This window comes from Falco peregrinus, chromosome 2 (genome assembly GCF_023634155.1).
Source record: "Falco peregrinus isolate bFalPer1 chromosome 2, bFalPer1.pri, whole genome shotgun sequence".
Taxonomy (NCBI): Eukaryota; Metazoa; Chordata; class Aves; order Falconiformes; family Falconidae; genus Falco; species Falco peregrinus.
Window position 1 is genome coordinate 121,089,195 of NC_073722.1, and position 25,163 is coordinate 121,114,357.

The following is a 25,163-nucleotide window of genomic DNA, read 5'->3' on the forward strand; positions in this document are numbered from 1 at the left end:
CAGTTTGATTCCTAGAGAGAATAGAGCAGTTCTCTGAGGAGCAGTGCAGAACAGTAATCACTTTTAAAAGTGCATGTGTATCCCAAGGTCATTAATAATCTGCCTTGGCCCAGGAACCCTGGAATTATTTTTAGTGACCGTATTTTAATCTTATATAGCAATTGTGGATTTCAAACATATTTTCAAAAAAGGATGGGGCATTTAGAGTAAGCACTGGTTTCCTGTATCTAATAGCTGGGCTCTTAGGGAGGAAGATTTTTTCTTTTTCTTTCCTGAAGTTACAAACTTTCATCATTACAATTACTTGAACAGAAAAGACTGGGAAGACTTCATGGGTTTTCTTTTTGAAATACACATGAAGTTTACAAGAATTATTTCTCTATTTTTTAATCTTGGGTTTAACAGAAAGAAAAGTTTTGACACTGACAATGTCCTATGTGTGGGCTTGTCTTGGTTGAATCCTCTTGTGTTATTGCATCTGTTGTGCAGTCTGCCAGTTCATATAAAATATTTTAAAATGCAATCACAAATGACATTGTGATTTTAACTTTTTTGAAGAATCTAAATCTTGCTTGGCATAAATATTAGACTTATTTCCAATGTATTGGGGAAAACCAAAAAAAGAAATCTTATAGAACTGTATAAAGCACTTATAGGCAGGTGATCATTATTTCCTTAGGTGACCGTCTAATTGTTGAAATTGTCTAATTTCAAAGACAGCCATGTGTCATGATAATCAGGTATCAGCTTTCAGTGATGCTTGTATTTTCACGCTGCTGTATTTGCTTTCTCTTGCAAAGCTCAGCACATTCTCTAGAGGAGTAAATATTGCTGGTGTCACCCTATACCTGAGAAATTGAGGCATGAGTTGGTGACAGCAGGATTCTAGCATCAAACATAGTATTAGAAAAAGAAAATTAATATTAATGAGATGCTGGCCTAGATGCCTGGGTTTTGCTGTCAGATTCTGAGGCTCATCTCTGAATGAAAACATCAACATTAGGTATTGAAATATTCTTCTTAGAAAATGAAGCCAAATGTATAAGGTTCTATCAGATACAAAGAAGAGCATTTTCTCCTCGAGCACCCCCAGATGATGTCTGTATGGACCAGCAGACTGTTTGTGTAACTTTTAAGATTGAGGCTCAACTGGAGGGTAACACGAGTTTGCAAGTTAGTGATGGAGAAGGGTTGAGGGGATTATTTTCCACAGAGGGGGTTCAAATAATGTACCTCCCTATTCTGTCTTTACTTGCAGTTCCTCCTTCTTCAACATGCAGCTAGGAGTTGATAAATACACCTTTGTCAGGAAAACGCAAGAGGAAAGGAGCAGTACTGTAACTTTTAAATTTATGATAGAAATCTACTTAAAAGATGATAAAGTATCAGCACAGGGAGGAAGATAGCATGACTGCAATGAAAAACAAGTCTTGTCCTGTCTGTGGTTGCAATGCTAAGTGGGTTTTCATCTAATGTGCAATCAGGGCACCCTGTGTGAAAAGAGATGCTCGCTGATGATCAAGCATTTGAGAAACAAGAGCGCTCAGCAGGTTTTAAAGGAAATCAGGTGAAATCTTCCTCCAGATGCCACTGCTTCTTTATATGCTGTATTGCACTGATGGAATACAATGATGAATCATCTGTCATGTCAGTGTATGACACAATATATTTGTGATGAGTAATGTCCTGAACACAGATTTCATTGCACCACAGTAGAATTTATCCATCTTATGCTCCCCTTGGCCTATACATAACCAAACCCATCAGGTATGATTTTGCAGTGCAGAGGCACGGTATTGATCCTGTGTTAGTGAGATAAGTGCTCTGTGGCCTCTGAATTACCTTTGCCATGTAACAAGATGGAGGCTCGAGACCCAGGTTGGATAGTTCTTCACAACCTGAAGATCAAGCTGTGATGGGGTGGGAAACTTGACTACAGGTGAGGATCCTTTAAAACAGAACAGCGGGTTCCAATGACTGCCTTTGATTAGAGTGTACAAGTGGAGCGAGGTGGGGCTGACTAATTAAGCTCTGGAGCACAACTGAGCAGGAGCTCCTGGTGGTCAGTTCCTAGAGACCTGAGAGCAACCAAGAAAGGACAAAAGGTTAGTGAGAGGCTGAGGGGAGCCTGGGAAGCAACTGTACCACATCAGAAAGAGGTGGGTGAAGCAGTTTTAGAAGTTTATGCTTACAGAGAGTTTCATTTGCATGGGCAGCAGTGCAATAGGGTTGTGAGAATAACTTCTGGGTACAGAGGTTAGCTCTCTGTAGGTACCAATTTCCATTGGTTTTGACCTCAATGAGTCTTACTAGTCTAACCAAAATTTTTGTGTGTGTTTTGTTAAATTAATATGGAAAGTAGGTTGGGAAATGAGGGGCTATAATATTATATATAGCTGTATCCTATGTTAGAAAATGTTTATCATCCCTTTGGTTGAATCAGCTAACAAACAGATGTGAACTAGGGGATGTCTTATGGAGGATGATGAGGAGGCATTTTTGAAGTGCTGTTATTTTTCTTAAGTGATTCTATGGAGCTGCTCCATAAGCCTGAGCTACCTATTCCTAAACAACGTTGGGTATTATGCCCGTAGGTCTCTTACCTCTTCTTAACAGAGGTAGTAGTTTGCCTTTGTAGCTTACTTAAGACTATACTGGACTGGGATAACAGTATCTAAGGGAGGGCTCTCTGCAGGCTAGCAAAATCTTTTGTAAAGATTTGTGAGAGGAGACAGGGCCTGTGCAGTCATCTTCTTTCAGCTCATTCAGCCATTCACTACCAGAGGGTTCAGAATTTGCAAGCCAGATGCAAATGAATTTTCCCAGGGCAAAAAAGAAATTAAAGGAAAAACTGGAACTGGGGTAGCAGGAAGGAACCCAAATTTCAGGTTGCTCTCTCTACCCCTTTCCCTTGTGCCAGAGGCAGCTCACAAGGCAGTGCATTTTCCTCCCCTTAGCTCAAGGCTATGCCTGAAGGCACCTTTTAGTATTATCCATTTATTCTAAGGCTGCACACCTGAGACTAGCCATAATAGTTGAAAAGCTTTCACAGAGAAAAAATACCAGTCTGCCTGTGGTACTCAAATAAAATAAATAAAAAAAATACACACAAAAAAAATCTAGCTTGCTTTGTTTGTAAAGGGAATGTGTCTCTTAAAAGCGCTAGTTTGCTGCCAACCTGGATTAACGGGGACTTTCAAAAGTCATTTTTAAAACAGTAACATATTGCTACACCAAACATCCCCCGGCTCTTCAACAAGCAGGTTGTTTGTGCATATTTAAGTTCACTAGACTTTCACATACATCTCCTTGTGTTGTGGATTTTGTTGGTTTTTTTTACAGTTATGCCTATCTCATAGTTACATTGTACTTGCTAGTTTAGAGATAGAATATTAAACAATTTCTGTGATGCTTCTTTAAAAGGATCTAATTTATAGTAGCAGAAAGATGGTAAAAGCTATCTGCTTTAGACAGTGGCCTTTTCATGAGGAAAATTCAATCAGATCTCTTAAAAGTGCTTCAACATAGTTCTGAGGATTCTTTCTTGTGTTTCTGCCACTTTCCTGAATGTCTTTAGTTGGCACTTCTTTGTGCTTACACTGTACACAGGTGATTTGGGAAAGAAACAACTGTGTGATAGTGTTAATTTCTTTTTTTTTTTTAAAAAAAAAACTATGAGAGACGTATCTGCCCAGTGAGAAATGCTTAGTATAGCATTTTATTGGCTGAGCCACACTTCAAAATCTTGTTGCATATGAGTGTCTGGGTTCCTGTTGTCTCCCAATGTAAGAAAGGCCAAGGTGCAGACCTGCAGCTGCAACAAATCGGTCGTTAAGATGATGGGAAACACCAGGTCAGCTTTGCAGTCCAAGCTTAAATGTGAAGGTAATTCTTGCTTCAGACCTCAAAAAGGTTCCTTGGAAACTAGTTTACTAGTTAATATCCTTTGTTTATCCCTAAATAAGCAGTGGTGTGAAACTAGTAAAAGTTGGCTGAGAGAACAGAAAAGTTGATACTGCACAGAAAGATTTCCCAGACTATAAGTTGGAAGTTCTTGGTCAGAACAATTTGTTATTTTTTTCTTCTCCAGCTGTGATAGCTTTGTGCTTTCTTACCGTTTCCCCTATGCTATGATGAGCCCTAGTCGGGGCTTTGTGCTCATCCATGTGCAGCAGTGTTTAAAGTAGTATTAAGAAGATTGGAAAAATACCAGCTCTTCTTTTTGTGAGCACAGCTGGGTTGTGACTAGCCAAAATCTACCACAGGGTAGGCTTTCCTCAAAAAGAATGTGTACCTGAGAAACTTCACTATTTGATACCTCAGGTGTGCGTATGTAAAGGGTTTTTCACCCCTGCATGTTGAGGTTGCTGAACTGTTTTTCTGCACTGTTAAATTATTTTTTTCATGTCTGCTCCTGAAATGATGTGAACTTCCCAGCTCTAACGTGGCACCTTTCCCCTGCTTGGAGCTCAGCTGCTTCTTGCCATTTGGATGATAAGACAAGAACAGAACAAATCCCTTTATGTAATGCAAATGTTTTGTGCTGTTTAGTAACTCCAGGGCTGTTTTGATAGGGGGAAGGTGATGGTAAGAAAATTACATTCTTCAACCCAGAGCAAGTTTAATATCACTGTTACTACTAAAGAATTGTGGTTCCTTTCTTTTAGGTGGTGCTTAAAGCACTTCTCAGCCTTACTGCGCTTCTTGTAGATATTCTTGCTAGTAGTGCCCTGGAAAAGAAGGTGTAAACTTAAGAACAACGAGGCAAAATCACAATCACAAAAAACTTCAACAAACCAAATGCATAAAGAAAGTCGGTTCCTTTTGAAGTCAATAAGTCTTTAAAGGACTTTCACTGTTCTCTGAAGTGCTGTTAGGAGAAACAAAAGAAAACAAATGGAAATAATATAGTCTCAGTGCAGACCTTTTAGCATTATAGCTTAGACTTGCTCATTTTCATAGTTCACAAACCGGCAGAAAATCTCAGGTTGCAGCAAGAGCAGGATTACCTTATTTCACAACTGAACTAGATTCCTTCTTTGGCTTCTCTGAGTCCTACCAGGACAGGATCTGTACGGCTGCATAGTTCCTAACTAGTAGATTTAAAAGGTTCTCTTCTCAGTATCTTCCTTGCACTCGAGTATCCAAAGAACAGCGATGCCCTTTCCTGGTACCTGCTTCAGCCCCCCTGGGTTGTTCCCTTTTGTGAGAGTTGCAGTCAATCACAGGTGACTTTCCTGAGTTCTGATGGCTTTTAAGATGTAATAAGAGATTGGAAGTACTTTTTGGACTTGGATGTCACAAGGGAAAGTTAGTAAAAAGAAAAGGATTTCAAGGGAGAAGGTAAATATGCTGGATGCTTTATAAGGAATGCCAATAGAGAGGAGAAGGAAAATGAGAAAACACAGCAGAATAATTGGCTGCTGATTAATGCAAAGTTGGTGGTGCAGAACTGTGCAGAGAATTAGTGGCAAGAACAGGTTAAAACTTGGCATGGCGAGAAAGAATATTTGTGAAGACTTGAAGGGGTTGCATGTTTACAAGAAGGGCTTTTCCAGCTTTACAGAAACAGCTGTACTCCTTAGAGTAACAGTGCAACCAAAGAAACATTCAAGAGGGGATACTAGAATGCTATTGAAACTGCAGGGGGTGTTCCTTAAGGTGAATGTAGTTATGTAAGCTAAGGGCTATCCAGGGTAATGAAGTAAAGGAAAGGATCTCAGGATTTGCTTTTACCTCCAAAAGGACTAAATCCTTACTAGACTGATTGCAAGGCTCATATGTGCTGGATCACAGAACTCTCATACCCCTTAAGGCAAGGGACATAACAAGACCAATATGTTAGCATGACTGTGAGTTTTAAAAACATTTAAATGGTATGCAGCTTTCCAAGATTCCCAAGTAAATGCAAGAATATAGAGAGCAGCTACAGTGAATTCATTGTTCTGAAAACTTGTGTTGGAAAGCTGAGCTTAAGACCTTGACAAAAAGTGTATCTTAAACCTGACTGGAATATTCCCTTCTCCCAGGGAATATCACATTTTAGAGGTGAATGAGTATTCCACTACTCATCATACTGTTTAAACTCACAAAAAGTCTTTCTTTGTGCATTGGAGACAATATTTAACACCATGGGAGCTGAAACAAAATAGATGTTTTACTCTTGTATGTTTAAGAAGCAGCTGCCTCCAGTAGTAGGAAGCCAATAAAAATAAATTAAAAAACAAACAACCCCCCCGTACCTCAACTCACAAGAAAACAAGCAATTTTGATTATATTTCACCCCCAAAATAGTATTCTGTAGAAAGAGGAAAAATGCTGTTTGGTAAGTGAGTAAGTTGGGGCAGGGCATATTGTACGTGTGTTGTGGCTCATACACTGTATTTTCACTGGGTAACTTTGAAGATGCTATACACCAAGCAGGGCAAGGTGGCCTCTTGAGCTGGGCATGTTTCAACTATAGCTGTATGTGCAATGTTCTGCCCCAAAGAACTCAAAAGTTCAACTACTAGCATGGCAAGAGAAATGTAGAAACAGGCAGAGTGAATGAAATCATTTTAGGTTGTTATATGTAAAGAGTGTTTTTTGGTGGAATGGATAGTTAGTAAGTGGTATCTTATACTGCCAATGATGTTGAATGTTGAGTGCGTCTGAAAAAAACTGGCTCTGTATTAAGTATCTTCTTGCAAGACTGTTCCAGTGTGAAGCAGGCTAGCCTGATGACTTGGTGCCAAGGCTTCCTTCTGTTTGAATGTATAGCATGTGGTTTCTGTGCAGCGGTTTTGTTTATTTTACTGAGCAAACTAACTGCAGTGCCACATCAAATCCTACTTAAAATAGCTTATGATCAGGCTCAAGGTCACTGCTAAAGACAACAGGCTTTAAACAGTGCTGCCTCTGTAAATTATTTGCATCCTCTTTAAGAAAAATACTTCAATACTGACAAAGAGGTTCAGAAAACATAACCTCATATTGTGATTATATTTGTTGTGGAAATATTTCAACAGACGCAGACTGTTGTGCTGGCTGAAAAGACAAAAGGTATCCTAAAAATGCCTCAAAACAACAAATAAAACCAAGATAGCCACACCTGTTATATTTAGTAATGTTGACCCAATGCTAAACAGATTAAATAGAAATTAATCTGCTGCTACCCATATTAGTTAAACACTCCAGACTGTGATGTGCAGGTACACTTTTCTCTCAGACACCAAAATACCTTTATTGCTGTTTGTATTATTGTTTTAACCTCTCATTCTGATGCTAAAAGAAACTAGACAGCTTTGTTACAGATCTTGTCATGCTTTCAAAGTTGTTGTGCCATTTAAAGCCCACAGAAGTCAATGTGAGATTTTCTCACTGACTTCACCTACATTTTTACATAGCTCCAGATTCAGTTATATGTCTAAATATGAACAAGTAGGAAGAAATACAGTAGAGAATAAAAATAATAGATAGGATTGCTGAGAAATATTTTGACTATAACCCGTTGGAGACCAGCTCAGAGTTTTTACAATCTGTGTGCATTTTGATTCGGGAGAAAACATTTCAAAAGCATCTTAAGGGTCGTTTCCCTTGTCTCTCATGGTTTGAAATATTCCCTTGCTCTATGAATACTTTTTATTCCTAAATTACATAAATGTTTCTAAAATAAGACAAGTTGCACAGGGAATTACCTGGCCTGCCTCTTTACCAGGTTACAACCCCCCACCAACAACGTACTTGGTTAAAACAACAAAAATACATACATCTTAAAGTATGTTTCAACAGTAGATCCCAGGCTTTAGAAGGACTGAGATGTATGGAATTGACTTACTTTCTTGAATTATATGTGTAAGTAATATAAATACAAGGATAACTACTGTGAATACATGACACACAAGTCAGATTCAGAGGGTAGAACAGCTTATGGTTTAATAGGTTGCTTCATAATTTCTTTTAAGAACATGTTTAACAGTGTTGCTTTCTAGTAGTTACACTTGTAAGAAAATGTGAAGTTTGATGTGCTACTGAGACTAGATACAGATTTTGTTGCTGGTACACACTGTTCATTCTTTTTGTCCCCAAGGCAGATGTGTACATTTAATTTGTAACTGCAGTACCTCTGCACTGCCAGGCATATATCATTGGACTCAAAGGTTCACATAAAGGTAGATTTGTATCTGACAGCCCCCCACCACTGCAAAAAAACATTCTCAAACCACAGAGATGGTCGCTGCGTGATAGAAATCATTGAACTGTTACTTAACTTTAAAGCTGTTCTGTTGAAATAACTTCACAATGGCCAGATATTTTTTTTTTGCTTTAGTTAAATATGTAGTTAGAAGTTTTTGTTAATAAGGTTCAGAAAGAAAATCTTTCAGACTAAGGTAACTAAAAGAAACTCGGTGTCCTAAACCTGATTCTCTTGATAGAACCAGTGTTGATCTATTGACAGAAAAGAAACTGAAAAGACCTACAGGCTGAAAATCCCCAGTGCTAAGCACTGACTTGTATGCAGCGTGCAGTCAGGAGTTAATAAATGTCAGAGAAATACAAATTTCCCATTGCCTGCTTTCATGCTGAAATGTTCAGTCAATGAATGCTGAGGAAGAACTCTACAAGTAGTGAAATAATAAGACTGTGCCCTCTTGTCAAGCTGTTCTAAAACTTCTTACAAGCATTGCAATAAAGGAAAGAAGGTACATCAATGACATGTTGCAGCAATTCTTGCAACCTCCTCTTTAGCGTGAGAAGCAATGTGGGAAGAGCACAAAAATGCTGGTTTGAACTTGCATCAAAGCAGGTGATGGAAGTGGCTGCTGTGAATTTATGAGACTGGTACTACAGTGCAGTAGGCAGGGTAAGGGTGCGGTTTTATCCGTACTCATCAGCTGAGCAACTACTATGCCATAATCTGTTCAGGGTGGGATCCTGGACCTGAGCACAGCTTCTCTAAACAGCCAATACCTGTGCCATCAAGCAGCCTTTACTCCCTTGTTGTCACAACTGTGACCCCTTAATGAATCAGAGTATTATATCTCCCCTCTGATATTATTCCAGGAATTCCCTTCAACATTTGATAACCAGCAATGCTCATCGACCTGCTCCAGGAGTGCTTTATGTGTTATTTATTGGTCACTGAATGTGTCCTTTGTGGTTCTCTAATTTAATTGGATTTTTTCAATTTACCTTTGTTTGTCTCTGGTATATTGCAAACATAGTTAATAGCATGTGAAACTATTCCTCCTAGAATAACAGCAATAGAAACTAGATATTATGCCTGTTTTCTCTATCTATTTATCATATAAGTGTGTTTATATACTGTGTATTTTTTTTTATTAAGCACTCATACAGCGTTCTGTAGGATATGGAGATGTGCCTTAAGTGCAGGTTATCTTTCTCTATTTAGATTAAAATTTCCTTCTTGAGTATTGCCCTTCTTATTGTAGTTCAAGCCAAGCTCACTCAGCTTTCTGCCCCCCTTTCCTTGTTGATTTCTAGTTACGTATCTGAGTGCTGTTCCTTGGTAAATAAAGTCTAATTCCAGTAGTGATTAGTTTGGTGACTGGTCTGCTTAAAAAATTCTCTGGTCTATGATTTTATTGGCCTTATAGCCGGGTTTGTTGGTAATATTTTATCTTTGGAAGCGTGGTTACCATAGTATTGTTGACAAGGGCTTTTAAATGGCAACCTGCGTTACGCTATGGTTTAGGAGTTTACACTGAGCCCTAATCTATTGGTAGATCTAGGATGAACTTAAGGTGGCAGATCCCAGACTTTCACGAGGCTCAGGACTTCCTTGTGACCCAGTGAGGGCTTTCTGAGAAGTCTAAGCTCTGTCTGGAGCAGTTCTGGCTTCTTACAAGTGCCATCTGCCATTATCATTTGCGTGCTATAGGCCTGTGAGGAGATGGCTCTACATCATTTTGGACTGGATGGAGAACATGAGCAGGGAAGATATTTGGATCTATTTGCTGACAGATATCTGTTTCTGCAGGGGAAAATCTCCAGTGTCTCAGAAGGATCATTCTTTCTCTTCCCCCATTCTCGAAGTCTAAATGTCCTTTTCCCATTTGTACTTTCTCTTTCCCCCCTACAGCATAATTGCTTGACATTCCTTTTGGTTTTACCTCAGTGTTCTTGTTCCAGTCACAAGGATAATTCGATGATGTTTCATAATTGTTTTATGATGTTAAAATAGCAGTTTTGCTATGGTAAATCCTGTGAGCTTGTTTTTGCTAGGAAGTAATTTAGGTCTCTTCCAACTTGAGGTGTTCTGTGATTGAGGCAGGACTTGAAAGATTGAAGGCTGGATTGCCAATGTCTCTTATTGACCCTGAGTAAGTATGAACAGCTAAAATTCTTCTGATTCTGAATTTAAGGTCCTGGGAGTGGCCAATCCAACAACATTTGCTTATGTTTTGCCCTGTGGGTATGAAGTGCAACTATTGCACATCTGCTACATCTGGATAATGGACATTGCCCTCACTTCAGCTTTACTACAGTGTCAGCGTTGATGTGCTGATACATATGAACTAGCTTTCAACTAGTTGATTCATGTGCTGTTTTGTAGTAGCTCTAGCACCACAGAGACTTCTGGATTCTGCCAAAACTACCTGGGGAAATGAGTAAATGCTCAGGAGGTTAATTCCTGTCAAACCTGGAGTTGGTGCAGATGTATTGCTAGCAGTACCTAAGTCAGCTAGTGTAGAGATACCTTAGAGATGTCTGTCCTGTAGTGCATCACTGCAGTTATTAGATCAGTGAACTGCTACTGGGTGATAGATTCATAATAGCTTGACGATTCCATTCAGAGGAAGGATATAAAGGACCTTTCTGTGTCTTGGGGAATTAATCTAGCTCATCTTGAAGCATGTCTTTCATGCTTCTGAATCCCACTGTCCTGGTTTCAGCTGGGATAGAGTTAATTTTCTTCTTAGTAGCTAGTGTAGTGCTGTGTTTTCAGTGGATTTGGTGGGAGAAGAGTGTTGCTAACACTGATATCTTTAGTTGTTGCCAAGTAATGTTTATGTAAGTCAAGGACTCTTCAGTTTGTCAGGCCCTGCCAGCAAGAGTGCTGGAAAGGCACAAGAAACTGGGACGCAGCCAGGACAGCTGATCCAAACTAGCTAAAGAGGTATTCCATACCATAGGACATCGTGCTCGGTGTGTAATGGTGGGGGAAGAAGTAAGCGAGGGGATGTTCGGAGTGATGGTGTTTGTCTTTCCAAGTAACTTTCCAAGTTGTGTCTGATGGAGCCCTGCTTTCCTAGAGATAATGAACAGGTGCCTGCTGATGGGAAGTGGTGAATGAATTCCTTGTTTTGCTTTGCTTGTGTGCACAACTGTCTTTATCTCAACCTGTGAGTTTTCTCGCTTCTACTGTTCTGATCCTCTCCCCTGTCCCACGGGGAGAGAGTGAGGAAGCGGCTGCATGGGGCTGAGTTGCTGGCAGGGTTTAGACCGTGACATCTATGTACAAAGTTCCTCAGGTGTTGAGGGCAGAATGGAAATAACTGGAAGTTTTCTAGCAATGAGAGATGGTAATTTTACAGAGAATTGTTCTTCATAAAGACTGCATAAAAGAAAGGGTGAAAGGGACTGCTGTAACAACTTGATGGTTTGAGCAAAGCTGTTGCTACTATAGCAAAGGGAATTGAGGATTTCTGTTGGTTGGGGTGTTAGACTAGGACTCCACCTTCTGGGGGAGGATGTAGGTCAGGAGATTTCACATGAAAATTTCCCAAATGCCTCTAAAAAGCTGCACACTGATACACCTTGATGGAGATTCCAGCCTATCTTGTTAGGTGCTGCTTTGGTTGGGTATAAGTAATGGTATTTTAGGAAATCTTGAGTAGGGAAGTGGGTAATGTTTCTAAAAATATCTTTCTCCTGGTGAGCTGCTTCTTTATATTGATGTATGTAGATGTATAATAGACACAAACAATGTAAGGCAGGCTTGGCAGGTGGTGCAGCAGGATCAGAATAGTGGAGCAAATGTCAGAATGTATTCACCTCTTGTCAGAAGGTGCAATTCAAGAGAAAAATATTATGAAACTGCTGTCAAAGTCTGGTGGGTCAGGGACTTGTAATGTTTGTCATCCAGCCCTTTTGGTGTTTCTAAATGACAGTCAAGAAAAATGAGGCGGACTGGTGCTTTCATGGTAGAAAGAAAATTTGATTTCTTCTTTTCTGCACAGTAGTGCAAAATTATGTACCACAGGGTTCTTGCAGATGAATGTGTGCTGGTGCTTTTTGGCTGATTTTTAAACTAATATTATATAAAATGGAGAAGCCAGGTTAATTTTTAGATGGTTTGATTGGAACTCAACATGGCTGGGAATGGCTACTGATTAAATAATTACTATGAAAAGGACAAAACATCTCAAAAAAACCCAATATCTTAAGCTCAAGCATCACAGCAGCCCAGAGGTGATTGCTCAGAATTAATTTATTTAGCACATCCTCTTAGTAGGAATGCCCTTAATCTGACAAATGGGAAGATATTCACTATGAAGTCTTTCTACCACATATTCCATCTGCTTCACATGAAGAAGAATTGTCTGGCTTGGAACTTTCAGGAATTATCAAAGTAGATGATATAAAACAGTTGTGTGAGATCTTGTAAGTTTGTAAAGCCACTTGGTTTTGATTGTAGGTGTTTTAGGAGGTTTGAAGACTAAAATGTGCCTTGAATCAAACATTCATAAACAACGAATAGTTTTGGAAACTTTAGGCCATTTAATCTTTGAGGTATCAGAAATAAAACAGGCTTTGGATTTTAGCCTGTTTTGTGAGAAGGCTGTATTTGAAAGACAACTTCAAGTAACAGGCCCTCTAATCCAAAATGAAGACAAGCTCAACTCCTTTCCTATGCTGTACCCACCCTATTGCCTGATTCCGAAGTGAAGTTGCCTTTGAATTATTCACAGTTCAGTTACAAGACTGAAAATTGACTGCTATTAATTGTTGAAATTTTCTTCATATGGTTTAAGAATGTTTGTTGTAAGAAGAAATAACTTTTTACCCTTGTTCCAACCAGATTGGCATAATGCCCAAAACTACAGAAGATCAATCCCTGCTTTGAACTTCTGAATCTATTGATAGAAGGGCAGACATTTTATCTTGATAGAAGACAAGGTCAGCTCTTTTATAAAACTTGGCTCCTATGTAAATACAAATCTAAGTGGAGCAAAGAATGATTTTTCCTGATTTATGGTGTGACCCAAGTCCTGTAATGTCCTTCAGGTCTGATTTAATGCTGGCACAGTCTCTGCATTTGACTTTCCAGTTATTGGCCATTCATCAAGAAAATGGATGAATTTGATCTATTGTTTTCTCAGGTGGGCTGCTGTTCCCACTATGTGCTTCACAAAAGTTCAGAGGGATTCAAGCCAAAAGGAAGGATTTTCTTTGGATTTTTTTTTTCCTTTTGACTTGGAAGTTTTCAATGTGAAGGGTAAAAAAAAAAAGTCAGGAGAAATAAATGTCTTCTAATGTTGAGTTACTGTCCACGTGGACCAGGCTGAAGATATGCTGAGCCACAAACACTTTGACATTTCCGTATATGTCTAGATTCACCACTTTGAAGGAACCAGAAGGAAGTAGTGAAACAAAGAAAAAATTATAAAAAGGCATAGGAATGTCAGAGATATCTTCTATTTTTTCTGAGCACATAGACTTGACCTTTGAATAATATGAAAGATATTGAAATGGCATGTGATGTATTGGTGAAAATAAAACCCACGGGAATTGGCTAGTGAAGTGAAGCCATTTCCAATTGTATTCAAATGAATCATTAACATCCTGATAAGTAGCCTCCTCGTTGTTGTACATGTTTAATACCACCACCACTTTAACTGAATTGCCTGAGACATTACCTGGTTGCTCTATCTGGGTTTAATTATAAACATTTGAATGATTAAGAAGATCACTTAAGGTGAGAGAGGGTAAAGGAGAGTTGGATGCAACCTTTCAGCCTTCTGTTGGAATGATGGCTGCTTATCCAGTTGTAGTAGCTGGAGGCTCATCTGCTGGGATTGTTCCAGATGCTGCTATAGACAACAAAATATCAAAAGTGAGGAGACTTTATGCACTAGAGCATGGCTACAACAGACTATAGATTTGACCATTGATTTGTTTCCTTATGAGGTAGGAACGTAACCAGGGAGAGGGAAAGATGGTGAATGTGATTGCAACCTCATAAGGAGAAATCTGCTTTATCTGCAGCTTAGAGGTCCTTCCTAGTCCCTAACCGAGAAGCCTGCAAAGCTCAGTGCTGACAGACTGCATATGTTTAAACTCCTGAATGTTTTCACCTCCCACTGGCTTCATATACTTTGACATGGAGAACCTTGCAGTACTGAGCTCTAAATCACTTGGTGCATTGTCACAGCTTACTGAGTAGATGGCCAAGTCATAGCTGAATTTTATTAACCTTGCCTAATTTTCATGTTGGCCAAACTCTGCTTCCTTTGCTTCTGTAAATGATCCCATTGGTTCCACCTCATCGAAGTTACTGGAATATTACTTGTCTTTGAAGTAGTAATCTACTAGAATAAACTAATTGACTTTAATTAAATGTGAGGTACAGAAACCATTCAGGAAGTAAGGGGATGTTTTGAGACAAACAGACTAAATACTCTCTACTTGCGAATGGAAGTTATATGCCACACTTCCGTTGAAGTTCATTTTGGAGAAGCTAGAAGTGAACTATAATTTTAAACAACATAAGCTAAATGAAAGCATCAGTTATGTTGCTGCAGTCATCTGGAGATGTGACAAACAGCAGATTTTATGACCGAGCCTAATGCATCCTGGACTTCCTGAGGTGTGAAGGCAGGGGTGACAGAGTGGCTCACCTGGACCTGCTTGGCATTCTTATAAATGGCAGCGTGTTTCCGAAGACAGATGGTCAGTCTTGCTAAGAATGACAGGGTGGGTAACTGCCCGCAACATTTCTACTGCTTGTCACTTTCTCTTGGGATCGATGCCAGCTTCTGCCAATTGGGTGTTGTAATGATCATGACTTGAGACCACCTTATACGTGGATCAGGCTGCCAAAACCAAGCAGAGGTATGGAGTTTCTGTCCTGGCCGTGCAGGTGACCTATGGAGCTCAGGCTGGGATTTTTCCATTACTTCCAGTCCTTTATCAGTCAGTCCAGATGATTTGGAATTGAGTTTGTTTAATGCTTGAGGCTCTATGCAAGCACTCTGGTGGGATTCAACATTAAAGAAACACAGCAGAGGTCCAGCAGTGGTGTGGGAGGATGTGTTAGTTGGGGCCAAAATGCAGAAAAGCATTCAGATAGAAACTGCATCTGGAGCAAGTAACTACTCTGCCTGAAACTTGCTGGAAAAGGTGCTTAAACTTTTTCTACTGCTTTTTAAATGGTGTTAGTATGATCTGTTGTAGTGACTGTCATGATACTCCTTCAGTAGCCTGGTAAATCTGAGATTACAAGCTTAGAAGGCCTCAGATTTAGGAACTGCACCATAGAAGATTTGAGGATTAGCAAGGTTTTTTTCTTAAAAAAAAAAATAATAAAAAATTCTTTGACTTAACCTGAGGCTTGGATATAAGGTTCTTAAGGATTTGTGGAAGAAGGCTGCATGAGGGACCTCTCTGCTGAACTGTGCTAAGTGGCAATGAGAATACTTAATGTGCTCCCTGTAGTAGTTTAAATTACCTTCATATGCTGTCCGTGAAAATACATAAAGTATTGGCTTGTCCTTTATTAAAAAAGGAAGGCTATTTAGTCTGGCACACTTTTTTAATGCATTTTGACCCTATTGCATATATACCGAAAGAAAAACATTTAGTCTCTTTGCTAACACAGTCAAGCAGGTATTATGCACTGAGTCAGAGGTTTACAATCTGCAGTCAAAACTCTGTGATAAGGAACAAGCTGCACACAGATGGCAGAAGTTAATAGTCTGATCCTACCATCAGGACACATAAAAGAAATTATCATCTGTAGAAGATGGAACAGTTCTGATGGTTTGAATAGATCTGCACTGCCCTGTACTTTGTACCCTCATTTATATAAGTGTTATCATTCTGGTGCACTTAGTATTATTTTTAAACTGGCATAAATTATTCCACAAGACTGAGGATAATGGGACTGCAGGACCAAGGCGAGGAGCCTGTTTGACTTAATCTTGAAAGGAAATGCTGCCATTCCCATTGATTTCAGCTGCATTTAATGAAACATATTATCATGACTAAAGCAATATTTGAATCTGGTCTCAAGGATGATGCTGCGTACCTGTGACACACGACTGGTACCCAAGTATGAGAAGGTTCCCCCAAAGCCTTCTCAGCATGTCTGAACCCTGAGGCTGATTATAGGGGTGGATTTATTTTTTTTTTCTCCTTTGTGTTTCTATTAAAAAGTTTTGCGTTAGGGCATCACATAGTTGAAATAGCTCTGATCTGAGATCTAGCTATCTTGTGAGGTGCTTGTAAATAAACTTATGATAAACTCTTACTTGTCAGACACATTAATTAAAGACCTAGACAAGTGGCTATTAGGCCATGAAGACATATAAAAAGCTTTACAATAAAATAATGCCATAAAACCAAGAGACAGTTTTCCTTTGAAAAGCACATGTAAATATTTGATTTTTATGGTTGTATAAAGATTGGATGTTGTGGTCAATAACATCTCATTATGAGATCCGCCGTCAGGGTGCAATCTAATAAATCTTCACGTTGACAAAGCTCCATGAAGCTTGCTTAAATGCTGTCATGTATCTTGGCATGCAGTCTGCTGTCCAACAAGGAAATCTGGAAACAAAAAATTTCTAAGAAAATAGTAACATACAAACCACCACATGTTTTAATATCTGCAGTGTACTTGGCCTTATGCAACAACCAAGTGTCTCAATAGTTATTTTGGTCTTAAGGACAGAAGATTGGAAAGGAACGCTCCAGTTCCCTATGAATTTATGAAGCTAGTGGAAAAGATACCGAGTCCAGAAGGATCCGTATTTGTGCTTAATCTAAGTGAGATAGCAGTATATCGTGTAACTTCTAAATAGCAACAATAATTTCACTTGAACATGAAAAGGGACAGTTGTTATATAACTTTCAAAAATTATTTTTTAGATTTATGATGTGATAAAAACATTGAAGATGGCCCTGTAGCTGTAGTTTTAAATGACTAGTAAAAAAAATTGTACTAAAGAGATCTAATCAATATGACAAGTTCATAAATATGAGTTAGCTTATGATATGATTTATATGGGTTTGTAGCATGCTGAAGCAATTTAATGGTATGCAGTCAAGGCAAAAACAACAAAGTTTAAGCAGCACTTTGTGGGAGCTGGAGCAGCTATCGTAATACTCCAGTTTTCAGAGAATGCTAACTAGGAGTCCAGTGTGACTTTTTCTTGTAGTTTTGACTGTAGGGAATAACTATGTAGTCAACACAGCAAATGTTAGTCCTAGCATTTGCATCCCAGCAGACTTCAGTGAGTGGAAGGAAAGGTGGTTGCCTGAGCCAATTTAAGCTGGTTCCATTTCAACATAGGTTTGCCCTTTGCCCAGAAGTGATGGATGTGTTGAGCGCTGGTGTATTCTTGTGGTACTGTTGCTATCCTCTGCCATGGAGAGGTTACATTGCAGAATTATGATATTGTTTTTCCCCCTTGCCTGGAAACTTGATTCTGAATAATCCAGTAGGCTGGCATAATTTTCTTATTACTTCAGCTATGCACTCATTGCTTCCCTAGTGAGGATGCCTAGAATTCAAGGTCAAAGTCAGAGATGCTGTCGGAGTTAAATTTTCAGTCTGGTTTTGTAGGGCTAACATTGCCCTCGCACCACTAGCCGATGCATGATAACTTTTGCACTAATGGACTAACTTTGACAAAATTTGCATAAATAGGTGTCCATAGGAATGCAAGTTTTGTTAGAAGAGCTGTCAGTGAAGACAGACTGGCGATACCTTTAACAGCGTAACCATTAACAGTATAGCATGAGCTCAACTCACTGGGCATGGGAGACTCTATACCCATTCATTTTTGGCTATGTATTACTGTGAGTGGAAATCACTCTAGATTACTTCCCCCTGAGCAGTTCTGACAAAGGAGGGTATTTTTGATTTACCTGCTTGTTCTTGTAAAATGTTAGTAATTTTGAATTAAAGAAATGAATGTTTAATTCAGCTGTTTCTGGTGTAATTTTTATTTCCCCTACAGTTCCTTAATTGTTTTTAATGATGTTTCTTTGAAATGGCTAGTGAAAAATAGGTATTTAAGTTTTGGGTTTTTTAAAAAAAAAGACAATGGAATTGAATGAAGTGCTCACATTTAGATTAGGGTGAAATAAAGCTTTGGGTCAGACAATCAAATGAGATTAAGTTTTGGGTTCAGTTGAGTAAAATCTAAAAGTTGATGGCTGAAGTCCTAAACTGTAGAGCTCTGCAACCAGTTATACCAAGAGATTGCCAGTGGGTGGGGATTTGAATCTTGAATCTATACCTGAATACAGGCTATTCTCTCTAGGCTGACTGGAGTGAGAACGGTGTGGCCCGTATTTAAATGCAAACATACTGTATTTTTACCCACAGTTTAGGGCAACATACACTTATTTCACACCTTTTTTTTTTCCCCAGCAGTCTCATGGGTGGACTGCTGAACTTAATCATGGATGGAAGTCCCATTGATGGTTATTATTTTTCCAGCAACATTTTTATTATCTGTTACTGTCTTAAATACTAGGTGAGAAAAGACCGCTAGGGCTGACTTCCTGAACTGCAGCATTTCCCCCATGTGATTTCTACCATTTCCAAGTACTGGGCCTCTTCAGTGCTTCCCCACCCCCCACCCCCCCTTTCATCCTCTGGAAACTTGGTAGATTGTAGGTTCCAGGTGTAGGCTGCCAAACACCAAGCTGAATGTAGATATTTTTGTCAGAACGCTTTGCTGGTTTCCGGAATAAGCGTATGCTGTAAATGAAATTATTCAGGTAGCTGAAAATCTGGATAAAAGCAGATAAAAGAAAGAATTAGGAGCCCAGAATAGACAGAAATCTTACAAGGTACCCAAAATACGAGATAAAGGATGGTTTCTGGTATACGGATGAAGTACAGGGATGAAATGATGAGTGAAGCCTAGTGTTACAAAAATCAGTAGGAAAATCAGCTTTACCTGGTGCACGTGAGGGATATATTCACTCATTCCTAAGAGCACACTAATAGACGTCTTATTGATGTGAAACCAGACTGTGTTCCTTTCTATAAGTATGCATGTCAGGCAACACTAGCACAGATATCGGTCAGCCAAACGTGTTCTCTGATAAATTACATTCTTTGGTTTGAGGTTTTTATTGGGAGCATTTGCTTTACTGATACTTGTAATGCAGTGAGACTTCTATTGCTCTTGTTTCAATTTTTATCCCCCTTTTCCCCCAGCTGCTTTATAGAGTAGTTTGTCTTGTAATCCTTTCCTTATTGCTGGAAAATTGTCCATTTTAAGCCTTGATTCTACTATCAGCTATGCCAGATCAAATCCGGAGCAGCAACCCTGGGGAAGGACGTTCCAATCTGAGTGCTGCAGTTGTCACATCAGGGTTTTATTCTGTCCTTTTTATCAGCAGTGCCAACCAGGAGTCGGTCAATAAAAATCATTCTTAAGTATTGCTTTTCTCTTACTGATTTTGTGAATTATATGCAGGCTTCTTCAGATTTTCAGAAAAACACTCTTGATGATAGCTCACAGCTGTCCACACTATTTGATTAATAAATGCTGTTGCAGGGAATATCAACCTGAACAGTTGCCATCACGTTAACTGAAGTACAATATAAAAGTTATTACAGTAGTCTTTTTTTTTTATCACAGGAATTATTTTGCAACAAATACATTATTATTGCCTCATTTTGAAAACCTGTGTTACCCATGAAATTGCAAGATAATGTGGCTAATTGCAGGGAACAAAATAAGCTAAATTTTGCTATTCTTCTAAATGATGAGAATCTGACTTTTCCCTTGCCAATTACTAGCTAACTATGAGCCTGTGTCTCCATTTGGTTAGGCAATGCAATTTGTAGGTCAATTTGAATGTGTGCATTTGCTTACATCGTTGTAGAATTAGTGTAACTTTTTGCAGACCTGTAGGAAACAATCCTCTGATCAATAAACAGGTGTTATTCCAGCTTCCCAAATTATGTAGCATACAAATTTTGCTTTGAATAAGAAATGTATTGCAGAAAATCATGCTCCATTCAGGTGCCGTTGAAAGGCAGAAGGCTGTCGTTTCTGAAGGAAAATATTCATTACAAATAATTTGTTTGGCTGTCACTAGTACAGAAATGGCAATATAATCTACTATATACTGTGAGTAAAATTAACTTAGAAACATTTATTTTTAGTGTGTTACAAAAATATTTCTGATAATTTGTGTTTAATCATACTGTGATTGTGTAATCACTGTAATTCTGAGTCACAGACACAGGATAGTATATCCTGGAAATAAGCTTAGCTGTTTGGGTAGAAAAAATACAATCCTGCAGTGAAACCCTTTAAATGGAGATAAAACTACCGTAATGTCAGAAATGTTTGGACGTACTAATGTACAGTTCCCTCAATGTAGTCATCCATTAGGTCAAGACTTAGGTCTTGAGTTCCCAGTTTTGGGTAAATCTTCCAGTTATGCTTCCATTATTATTATTTTTTCCTGATTCTTCATATAAGAATAATTGTAAATTTTGGATTGTAAATGCAAAGTTAGGACTCATTCCTTGCTGAAACTTGAATATTCTGCATCTCTCCAAGGTACTGTGTTAAACGCTTTTTTCATAATCTGTGTCACTTCAATGTTATTTAGCTCACTGAAATTCTGGGACTCTGATCCAGTTAGGATGTAAAGTCTTAGGCCGGTTTAAAAACAGTCATGTCACACAGCACACGTTCAGGGGATATTTCAACTGCAGAACTCAAACGTGAGATATGGCACTCTTGTAAAGCACTTTTAAAAGCCTGAGACCAGAAGACGCATGTGAATTCTCAGGCAGACATGGAATAAATCAGGAGCAAAACAGACCAGCTTAATGCAATAAGAGAGAATGAATCGGTGTTTATCAACTTAATCATCAGGTAATGAATATTCTGATTCACAGTCACAAGGAGATGAGGCATTGCGGAGAAATATGTCAAGTGGAGAGCAACAGGAACACAAAAGCAAGAATACTGGTGGGAGAGGTTTGTTAAAAGTCTGGAAACTAGTGGAATACCTAATAATCATGCAGCCAAGGATCTTAGTTTTATTCATGCTGACAATTTTAAACGATGTATTTCATGAATGTCTTACTCCTGCTTTGTAAGCCATACTCAAAGTGCACCCTATTCTGTATCACTGTGGCATCCAGCATGATAATGGGGCCTTACCACAAGATAAATGCTAATACTAGGTTTTGGCTTGAGCTGTTCGAAATCACAAGTCAATTAAATGGGATCAAATCACCAGTCTGCTTGGAATTTTCAGAGAGTTCCTCCCATTTTAGGAGTATTGCATAATTTAAGATTTCCTTAAGCATTCAGGTGGTTCTCCAGGTGGGATTATAGACCCTTGGTAGTGTTGTTTTGAAAGGCTTCAATTGTTTTAAAATAACTTTTAAACTGTATCTTCAACTTTACCTCCTTGAAAAAGCTGTGTTAATTTTTTTTTCCATCACGTTGCAGATTTTTTTTATAACTTTAATGGCCCTATTGATGGGGGGGAAAGGGTTCTTAGTAATACAGGAATGTGTGTTGAAGGGAACTACCTCCCTAAGATGGGCAGCTAATTAGGAGCTTTGCTATTTTTTATTGGGGATTGAACTATGGGAAAGATGATACACAATAGCTTGCTTTTGATACAGAATTTTTGATTGTGGTTCTGTCTTAATTAAGCAACAAAAATTGCAGCCTTATGTTAATAGAGTAGCTATGATAGCCAGATTATTTGTCTGGAACACGTATAGAATGAATACTGGGATTGTTTTGGTACCAGACATCTTGATAAGACACCTGCAAGGCTAAAATGTAATAATAGTAACCATGGTAATGCTGTTGAATTAGGATTGATGAAATACTGAGAACTAAGATTGATGTTATATTAGATAAATTTCTAAACAACAGAGTGACGTTCTCAGGTTATACTGTTGGGTGCTCTGGTGTATGATGGGCAAATTCCTGTTTTTGTAGTGGCTGGCCAAACCTGTTTACCTGTCTGTAAAGGAGACTTGGCAGTGGAGACCTTTTGTTTTCCTCTGTTTCTGTATGTGTTATGGGGTAGGGGGGCAGAAGATATGAGGCACTTTGATTCTTCTCTTAATTTGTGTGGGAAATACTTGTTTCAGAACCACAGTAACACTTGAGATAATTTACAGCAATGTGTCTTGCTCTAGGAGATGGGTCAAGCCCTTTTCTGAATACAGGTTGTACAGAGTTGCATTCTTGACCCCGCATATCCTATCTCTGTGGGACATTATCGCAGTCTTCTCATTAGTCATGGGCAACTTCTTCCCACCCCCCACCCCAAAAGTAAGTGAGAACAAATAAGTACAACAGTACTGGCTACAGAAAACAAGCACATAATCTAATTTATATTGACATATAAATATTTTTAATAACATAAATATGTTGTTTTTCAAACAAACCTGCTTTGCATTATTATAATATTTGGCATTTTATAGTCCTACCCGCCTTTAGAAATGTGGTTTAATTGATCAAACTCCCATATTTCTTCTTATTTCCTGATGTGTTATTTCTTGCCTCTTTGGTTCAGGGTACATCACCACAATTACTTACCTCTGTAATTAGCTCCACATCATTAATCTGTGCTGCTTCTCACCTTTGTCTAGATGGAGTAACAATTTGCATTTCTGGGAGAGCAAAATAGTTATAGACGCTGGAGTTCCCTTGACAACTTAGGGCCAGTATATTATGATATGTTAAGACCTCTGCGCTCCTAGTGGATTTAAAGTCAGTGTATTGCAGCCAAAGGAGTTTCTTTAGCATCCAAAAAATATTCCTGAATGCTACATAATGGTGCAGCTATATTCATGCGCGTTAAATAATGGTGCACTATCTCTTTAAAGGTATTTGTAGTCCATTTTTCTTGGTCAAATTTTGGGTTTGTGCAAAGCTGAGCTGCCAAAAAGTTGAAAGTGTGGTATTAAAGACTCTGCTTAGTTTAGCAGCTCTGTGGATGTCTGTTGCTGCAAGAAGTTCCAGTAATGACCATGTTATGTCCGACTGAAGTGCCAGGTTTCACGCAACCCTAGGTCTTACCTGCTTGAAGTTAAGCCTGTATTGGGCTCCCTGCACCAATATACAGTAACTTATTTTTTCATTCACTGTAATTGGTTTCTAAGGGTTCTAGGGTTGCCTCTGAGTGCTACCCATCTTCCCTCTCCCCTTCTGCCTAGAACTGCTCTTTTCCAAAGAATTTTATCTTCATACATTTGTGGGAAGCTAGGCTCTGTGACACGGATGTCATAGGTGTTCCGCCTGTGTGAGGAAATAGTGTTATCAAAATCACTTCCTCTTGAGCTCAGCTCTTGGTCAGGGTCTAAGTAGGAATTTTATTTGTCTCTTCAGGTTTTTACTTGGTGAACTTTGTCCTCGTCTTATTCCTTGCTGACTTCAAAATGAGGATATGGGAAAGTGATCAATTTACCTTGAATTTTTTATTTTTTTTTTTTTTGGTCAGACAAGCTTTCTTGTAGAGGTTCTAGATGTCCAGCTAAGCTTCTACTGTGCAGTTACAGTAATTAGGCAAAGGATGCTTCTGGGTTCTTATTTGAGTGTGTCAAACTTTGAAGTGAGGTACACGCTTCCGGGAAAGGGCTTCGCTGTAGCTACAGGAGAAATACGTATGCAGCGTAAGAAATGCAGAACATGCTATCAACAGCTTCTCACTGTTTTGGTCTTTCATTCAGGTTTTGAAGAAAGAGCACGTTTATTTCATTTGTTTTGAGATTCTCAAAGTGGTGTCAAGCATTAAGATGCACAGTTCCCATTAACTTAGTTTGGAATTACCAACAGTTAAATGCCTTAAATGGCCTGGGAAATCTCAATATATTTTTTTATGTAACATGACACGGTGCAGTTAACCAACAAAACAGGCAATCCTGAGTGGTGAGCAGGTGGAATAGTAATTTGCTCTTTTATAAAAGAGTGCCAACTATTTTATTTTGATAATCCGGGCTTGAATCAGGGTTCAGGAGCTTCTGCATGGCCTATGATGAGAGGCAGCATGTGCAGCAGAAGACTGCTCAGGAAGGTTAGTCACGCTCGCAGATCAGAAGAGCTGCACTCTCAGCTAAAACAATTTCTTTTAGACCATAGTGAGCAGGCACTGCGGGTGGATGGTGCTCCAGAAGACCAACATCTATTATTAAAATTCTAAAATATCGTTTATATAGCATAAAACATCCTGTTTATGTCTGTATGTCAGAGAAGCAATCAACTTATGCTGTCCTGTCAGTGGTATACAGGACATCTGTTCAACTGGTACATTAGATTCTACTGCTCAAAAAAAGCACTTGTGCCTGTTTCTTGCCTGGTGTACTTCTGGTTAGCTTGGCTCTTCTTTCATTTGCCTCTTGTTTCTAATATTCGGGAATAAATCTACAGAGACCCTGAAGCTATATACCTGTAGCTTGAGGTAAAAGGGCAACGCAGTCATTATGTTAATAGCTAGGGACTGTAAGGACCCCAGTTATCCCAGGCTTTCTGCATAATGTTTGGCACGTCAGGTGCTCTCCCTGCTTTTTACACATCCCTCACAGAAGTCGTGCATGCTCCATGTATTCACGAAAGGGAATTTAAAACTGGTGTGCAAAACTCTGGAGCTGGAGCCAATGTATTCATGCCCAAATCTGTGGGAGTACATCCTTAGAAGTTATAAACAGTACTGTCAGTATGATACTTCAGTGTGACAATAGCTTAATTATAATTTTTCACATTTCAAGTAGAAGTCTGAGTTTGAAGAAGTTTTAAATGACAAATTCTTAATAAGGAATGTATTAAAACCAGCATTAACTTTGTTTCAGGTGTTTAGAGGTTTGAAAAACACTGGCAACAAAAGAACCAAAGGACAGCAGAACTACCTTTCTTCAAAATTTCAGTTTGTCTGATCCCAGCTGAGTAAATTGTGTAAGGGGCAAAACATCATTGTGAAACCCTCAC